The following is an 8,552-nucleotide window of genomic DNA, read 5'->3' on the forward strand; positions in this document are numbered from 1 at the left end:
AGGACTCCACAGAGTATTAGCTCTGAGGCGAACTGAAACGCGTCCCTAGGAGAGGCCCCTGGAAGGTATTTGGAGACTGGAGGGGTGTGGTCTCCGCCCCGGAGTGGAGGGGAGGGACCCGTGAGGCCCCAGAGGGTGGAGGGGAATGGGGCGAGCTAGAGGGAAGCCAAGTTCAACTCCAAACGGAAGAACTTGGAACGCGGCTGACCCAGGCCGCCCGCGGACTGCCGAGGCGTCGCGAGCAGCGCTGCACCGCGGGACCCGGCTGCGGGGCTCCGCGGGGGATGGGTGGGGTCGCGGCCTCGGTCTGGTTCACCTCCGCGGCCCTCCCCCGCTCCCGGCCGCGGCCTCTCACTACCCGCCGGCCGCACCCTAGCGCGAGCCTCCGGCCCACTTCCTGCCTCCGCCCCTCCGGCCCTGGCAGAACTTCCTTTGCGAAACTGGGCCGCCCTGGGCCTTGGCAGGAAGTGCCCTCCCGGCTCTCCCTCGCCTGCTGGCCGCTAGAGGCCTCTCTGTCCTCGCGGACGCCCTGGCTCCCCGGCGCCGGGCCTCTCCCGCCGACCCCTTGCTTGGGCGCAGACATCCCACCCTCTCCCCGACGCGCCCGGGGCTGGAAGGATGAGGGCCGGCCTAGAACGAGGCCCTCTCCCGGGGGTGGGTAGCTTCTCCCCCAAGCCCCCATGCACTGGGGGGAGGAAGATCTACCCCTCTCAAATCTGATTCCGGTGCTCAGCTCCCCTCCGCCCCCCCAAACCCCCCCCACCCAACCCCCGTCTCCACTTTCTGCCTCTCCCAGCCCTCATCCCCTCACCTTGTGACTTCAGCCTCCTGGCGCTCCAGACGCTGCTGTGTCCCCCCCCCCCCCCCGCCCCCGCCCCCGCCCCCGCCCCCGCCCCAGGTCTTTGCAGTGTGTGTGTGATGCTGCCCCTCCCCCATCCCTCTCCTCACTACTTTTCCTGGTAGAAAAGCGTCACGAAGCCATCACCCGGGAGGAGAGCCCGCAGAACCCTCGCTCGCCACCCTGAGCTCCAGTCCCAGTCTGAGCCGAAGCCCGAGAACCCTTGGCCGGTCAACACCGAGCCCTCCCTGCCTCCTGCCCGGCCTTCCTCAGGGTCCTGCTCTATTTCCTGCTCTCCATGCAAACACTCGCCCCCCTGCCCCAGATTTGCATCCTGAAGGGCCTGTCACTGCAGAGAGTCACCACCGCTCCCAACTTTGAGACCTCAGCCTGCCTTGCCCCCCCGCGCCACTCCCCCCACCCCCATCCACAGAATTCAACGCAACAACATGGATTGTGGTGCCAGGCACTGGGCCATGACTAGGATGCGCTTCTGCTCTCAAGGAACTCACATCCTAGTGTGGAGAATAGACATCTGAACATGTTGTCCAAACCCGAAATGCTGCAAATGGGGGGGCAAGAGATAACATGGGGGAGGAGCACAGGGGACGCCCTAACCTCCCCTGGGGGTACATGGGGAGCCTGGAAATCCTTCTTGCCAAGGATTTGGGAAGGAGGCAAGGTTCAGGGGAAGGTGGTCTGTGCAGGGGCGTCCGACGGGAAAGGAAGCCAAAGCCTCACGGGACACACCAGGGAGCGTGGGAAGTGAGTTTTGAAATTGAACACAAGGGGGGAAGGAGGGGAAATGACACTGCAGAAAAGCAGGAACGAGATAATGCAGATCTGTAGCCAGACCAAGGAGGTGGCCTTTTCCTTGCAGGCAGGGGGTGCCACAGAGGGACACTGAGCGGGACAGAGGCACATGCAAACCTGGCAGCCACCCGTTGGAAGCTACACTGGGTGTGTGTGTGTGTGTGTGTGTGTGTGTGTGTGTGTGTGTTCGCGCTGTTCTGTCCAACTCTTTGCGACCCAATGGACTGTAGTCTGCCAAGCTCCTCTGTGCATGGAATTTTCCAGGCAAGAATACTGGAACAGGTTGCCATTTTCTGCTCCAGGGGAATCCTCCCAACCCAGGGGTCAAACCCGCATCTTTGTCTCCTGTGTTGGCAAACAGATTCTTTACCGCGGAGCTGCCTGGTTAGGGACCTAAGACTCCTCTCCCTATGGGGAGGCCACAGACATGGTTCCAGAGACAGAGAATGAAGACCTGAACTGCAGCCAAGACAGTGAAGAGGGAAGGATGAAGTGATAGATGTGACATGGAGGAACTTGGCAGGAAGCTGCAGCTGGGTGGCTCTTGGGGCAGGGGTGGAGGGGAAGGAGGAAGGCAACCTGACTTCTGGCTTTGGAGACTGTGAAAATGTCTCTACTTGAAAGGCTTAGTTACTCACTATTTGCTTGTTACTTGCAAAATCATGGATACACCACTGCTGACGGGAGTGTACATTTGGTGCAGCCTCTTTGGAGAATAATTTGACCATTGAAAATATTTTTTAAATGCAGACACTTTTTGATCTGGCAGTTGGATTTTTAGGAATTTATGCAGTAGGTAAAATGTATATTCATATAACTGTATGCATATGGGTATTAATTTTGTTGGTAATACCTGGTGTGAAGAACCGACTCATTTGAAAAGACCCTGATGCTGGGAAAGACTGAAGGCAGGAGGAGAAGGAGACAACAGAGGATGAGATGGTTGGATGGCATCACCGACTCAGTGGACATGAAGGTGAAGGTGAAGGTGAAGTCGCTCAGTCGTGTCCGACTCTTTGCGATCCCATGGACTGTAACCTACTAGGCTTCTCCGTCCATGGGATTCTCCAGGCAAGAATACTGGAGTGGATTGCCATTTCCTTCTCCAGGGGATCTTCCCGACCCAGGGATCGAACCTGGGTCTCCCACACTGGAGGCAGATGCTTTAACCTCTGTGCCACCAGGAGTTTGAGTAAACTCTGAGAATTGGTGATGGACAGGGAGGCCTGGCATGCTCCATGGGATTCATGGGGTTGCAAAGAGTCAGACACGACTGAGCGACTGAACTGAACTGAACTGAATAGCAAAGCACTTGAAATAACTTCAGTGTCCAAGAATAAGGAACTAGTTAAATAAATGTTGCTGTATCTATACCAGAGAATATAGTGATGAAAAAAGGAGGTGGAACTATCTATCTATAGATAGACATAGACCATTCCATATCTATCTACAGATACAGAATGATCTTCAAGATAAACCAGTCAACAAAACCAAGCTTCCTAACAATGGTGATGGTGGTTTTCCACTAAAGAGAAATATAAAAGTAGATACAAATACATGTATATAATTTTGTATACTCCTCTATGGTACACAAGAAATGGAAATCGTGGCTAACTTTGGGTAGCAGAGATGGCAGACTGGATGGGAGTCATTTAAGATGGGAGCAGTTGTCTCAGCATGAGTGATGCAAAGTTTGATCCTATATAATATAACACATTATATGATATATCTGTTTATATTTGGAATTATTTTATCAGGTCCACTTATTAATTTTTAAAAATAAAAATTGGCTTAAGTTAAAAACAGCTTTCTAAATATATTATCAAAGATAGAAATCACAAACTTCATTTCTTTTTTCGGTCATTGCATGCCCACTCCATACCAGGCACCACAGTACAGCAGTGAGCCAAACAGACACTGTGGGGGAAAAAAACCCAGATATTAACAAGTAATTACATAATAATATTACAAAAGGAGAAGAGCATGTTTGCTCAGTCATGCCCAACTCTTTGTGATCTCGTGGACTGACTGAACCCCCCAGGCTCCTCTGTCCTTGGGAGTTTCTAGGCAAGAATACTGGAGTGGGTTGTCATTTCCTTCAAAAAAGGAGTAGAGAGTGGTAAATAATTGGAAACTTTTGTGCTGCAAGTGCCCTGAGATGACTTCAAATTGCCCCAAGATTACTCCAGTTAAATCAAGGAGATCCAACCAGTCCATTCTGAAGGAGATCAACCCTGGGATTTCTTTGGAAGGAATGATGCTAAAGCTGAAGCTCCAGTACTTTGGCCACCTCATGCGAAGAGTTGACTCATTGGAAAAGACTCTGATGCTGGGAGGGATTGGGGGCAGGAGGAGAAGGGGATGACCGAGGATGAGACGGCTGGATGGCATCTTGGACTCGATGGACTTGAGTCTGAGTGAACTCCGGGAGACGGTCATGGACAGGGAGGCCTGGTGTGCTGTGATTCATGGGGTCGCAAAGAGTCGGACATGACTGAGTGACTGAACTGAACTGAACTGAACTACTCCAGTTCAGTTCAGTCGCTCAGTTGTGTCCAACTCTTTGCGACCCCATGGACTGCAGCACACCAGGCTTCCCTGTCCATGACCAACTCCCGGAGCTTGCTCAAACTCATGTCCATTGAGTCGATGATGCCATCCAACCATCTCATCCTCGTTGTCCCCTTCTCCTCCTGCCTTCAATCTTTCCCAGCATCAGGTTCTTATCCAATGAGTCAGTTCTTCACATCAGGTGGCCAAAGTATTGGCCAAAGATTACTCCAAGATGACTTCTAATTGTAAAAGGGGAAGGGTGCCTTTAGGGTGGCAATATCTGGCAATAATGACCATAATCAAGGGAGCAAACTTCACATCACTCATGCTGAGATGTCTTGATGCTGGGCAGAATGAAGTGCACAGCAGCACCTTTGACCATGTTGCTCACAGTGCGGTCCACGGACTGGAACATCAGCACCACCTGGGAGCTTGTTAGTGATGCAGTTTCAGACCCCACCCCAGACCTATGGAATCAGAATCTGCACTTCAAGAGATTCTCCATTGACTCTTAAGATATTATAGCTGGAGAAACATGGCCCCTTTTTACATATTCTTGAAAAAAAATTGTTAGAACCTAACCAGACCTTCAGAGTGCTTTCAGTTTGTGGGAAATACAGGAGGAAGAGGAACAAATTAAACAGTACACAAAGAAAGACAGAGAAATCCCAGTGTGAACGCTCTACTACACACTGCCCTTGATGCGGGTAAGTCAGGGTCAGGAAAAAGTCGGGGCTATTCTAGGTTTAAAAGATACTGAAGAGATGTAACATTTAAAGGAAGTGCATGATTTGATCAAGAATCAATGAAACCAGATATTACAGTCCTCCTGGGAGGAACTGACTGGATTGAGTAGAAGATGATATCAGAAATAATTGTTAATGTTCTCAGTTGTGAAAATCTTGTTACAGTTATGAAGGAGACTGTCCTCACTCTTAGGAGATGAATGACAAATATTTTGAGCTGAAGTACAAAAATATCAGCAGCTTACTTCCGAAAATGTATATATTGCAGATGTTAATTCTTGAGTCCATGGCTGTTTATTATACTATTATTTATACTTTTCAATATGTTTGACATTTATCAAAATTAAGAAATTGGGAATAATTTTTTAAAAATATACATTCTCTGGACTTCCCTGGTGATCCAATGGTTAAGACTCTGTGTTTCCACTACACAGGGCACGGGTTTGATCCCTCCTTGGGGAACGAAGATCTCACACACACACACACAAAAACCACAGAACATATGTTTTCACCCAGAATTCTGAAGCTAAATTAAAAGTTTAGCAACCAAATTAGAGAAAAGTATGCCCTAAATGACAGGCGGGTTACAAACCTTAATACATTAAATATATAAACAACTCCAACAAATCAATTAAAACTTCACAAAAGACATAGTGTACATATATATATATATATATACACACACACACGGATAATATAATATATATATATTTATGCCATGCCCTTCCCACCTAACCACTGGACTGCCAGGGAATTCCCCAATAAATATATTTTTAATGGTCTATCTCGCTGGTAATCAAAGAAATATAAATTGGCACAATGACAATTCAGACTGACAGAAATTTTCTTAAAAGCTGGAGTTCAGTGCTGGGGAAACCAGGCAGGTGCCGCTAATACAGATGTGGCTATAAATTAATGTGACTTTTCTGGGGGACAATTTGACTAGTCATACCTTTGACCCAGCAATGCCACTTTTAGGGAGCTTATGCTAAATAAATGATAATGGATGCAATCCATTGGCAAAAGTTTAGTAATAATACTTACCAAGGCATTCTTAGTAATTTCAAATAATTGGATATAATTTGAGGTATTGGTTACATAAACTATACCATCTATCTAATGGATTACCATGAGACAGTTAAAAGATAGATGATAGATACTATATACATATAGTATACCTATAGTATATACATATAGTACACATATATAAATATGGTGTACATATATTCAGAGTATACATATATACATTGAGTATACATATATACATAAAGTATACACCCCCAGCATATGTATTGGGCAGTACCTTGAAAGAAATACTCCAAAATACAAAACTACATTACTCAGATTTATCTCTGTAGTGGAATTAGGAGTTTCTTCTTTCCTTTTTTCCTGTCTGTATAATTAAGGACTATAGGCCACCAGACTCCTCTGTCCATGGAATTCTCCAGGCAAGAATACTGGGAGTGGGTAGCCATTGCCTTCTCCAGGGCATCTTCGTAAGCCAGGGATCCAGCTCATGTCTCCTGTGTTGCAGGCAGATTCTTTACCATCTGAGACACCAGGGAAGCCCATATAGTTAAGCGAATAATGTCCCCTGGAGGAGGAAATGGCAACCCACTCCAGTATTCTTGCCTGGAGAATCCCATGGACAGAGAGCCTGGTGGGCTACAGTCCAGAGGGTCTCAAAGTCAGACATGACTGAAGCAACTTAGCATACACACACACACACACACACACACACATTGGTTGTACTGCTGGACATGTGGGATCTTAGTTCCCCAGGTCAGTTCAGTTCAGTCGCTCTGTCGTGTCCGACTCTTTGCAACCCCATGGACTGCAGCATGCCAGGCTTCCCTGTCCATCACCAACTCCTGGAGTCTACTCAAACTCATGTCCATTGTGTCAGTGACGCCATACAACCATCTCATCCTCTGTCATCCCCTTCTCCTCCTGCCTTCAATCTTTCCCAGCATCAGAATCTTTTCAAATGAGTTGATTCTTTGCATCAGGTAGCCAAAGTATTGTAATTTCAGATTTAGTATCAGTCCTTCCAAAGAATATTCAGGACTGATTTCCCTTAGCATGAACTGGTTGGATCTCCTTGCTGTCCAAGGGACTCTCAAGAGTCTTCTCCAACACCACAGCCCAAAAGCATCAGTTCTTCAGTGCTCAGCTTTCTCTATAGTCCAACTCTCACATCCATTCATGACTACTGGAAAAAACATAGCTTTGACTAGATGGACCTTAGTTGGCAAAGTAATGTCTCTGCTTTATAATACACTGTCTCAGCTGGTCATTGGAGAAGGTAATGGCACCCCACTCCAGTACTCTTGCCTGGAGAATGCTATGGACGGAGCAGCCTGGTGGGCTGCAGTCCATGGGGTCGCGCAGAGTTGGACATGACTGAGCGACTTCACTTTCACTTTTAACTTTCATCCATTGGAAAAGGAAATGGCAACCCACTCGTGTTCTTGACTGGAGAATCCCAGGGACAGGGGAACCTGTTGGGCTGCCGTCTATGGGGTCGCACAGAGTTGGACACGACTGAAGCAGCTTAGCAGCAGCAGCAGGCTGGTCATAGCTTTTCTTCCAAGAAGCAAGCATCTTTTAATTTCATGGCTGCAGTCACCATCTGCAGTGATTTTGGAGCCCCTAAAATAAAGTCTCCCACTGTTTCCATTGTTTCCCCATCTATTTGCCATGAAGTGATGGGACTGGATGCCATGATCTTAGTTTTCTGAATGTTGAGTTTTAAGCCAACTTTTTTCACCCTCCCCTTTCACTTTCATCAAGAGGCTCTTTAGTTCTTCTTCGCTTTCTGCCATAAGGGTGATGTAGATTTGATCCAACCAGGGATTAAACCCTCTGTAGTAGAAGTGTGGAGTCTTAACCACTGGGCTATCAGGGAAGTCCTGAACATATACTTTTTATTCACACATAAAAAGGTGCTTTTAAAGAAACCAGATAGCACCTGAATTGCATTTACTCCTCTTACCAGACTGCATGAGCTCACACACACACACCTGCACACACATGCACAGATGTGCACACACGTGTACATCTGGTCTTGAGAACCCTTGGGAAGGTATGGCCAGAAGAAGCACCTGGCCTCACCCCGCCCACTTCAGCTCACCTCCCTAAGGACCACTGTGCAGAGGTGACAGGAGGATTTCTGCAGGGGTGGAGTTTGAGGGACAGCTGCCCAGTGGGGCTGAGTTTGGGGGTGACGTTGACTTCTGAGTGAGACTGGCTCCTTTCCTATCTTGAGCGAGAAGCCCCCTAGGATCAGGGTTGAGAAATGCAAGCCGTGGCTTCAGGAGCAGAGTCCAAAGGATCCGGTTTATTGCAGCTCATAAAAGCTGGAGGAGGAGCCAGCGCCTCTGAAGGGGCAGACAAGAAAAGCTCTGTGCCCCTCGGAGTGAGCGAGCGACCTCTAGGGGTGCTAGGGTCCCGTCAGTCCTCAAGGGCCCTAAATCTGATTCCCTGGCCCTAAATCCCTGTGTCCAGGGCTCCCCCACCCTGGGGTCACTCCCCCAAGGGGAGAAAGGAGGACGGAGGAGACTGCTCCTCTGGTTTGATAGGATGAAGTGTCCAGGCGCCCA

The sequence above is a fragment of the Capricornis sumatraensis genome, chromosome 3 (genome assembly GCF_032405125.1).
Source record: "Capricornis sumatraensis isolate serow.1 chromosome 3, serow.2, whole genome shotgun sequence".
Taxonomy (NCBI): Eukaryota; Metazoa; Chordata; class Mammalia; order Artiodactyla; family Bovidae; genus Capricornis; species Capricornis sumatraensis.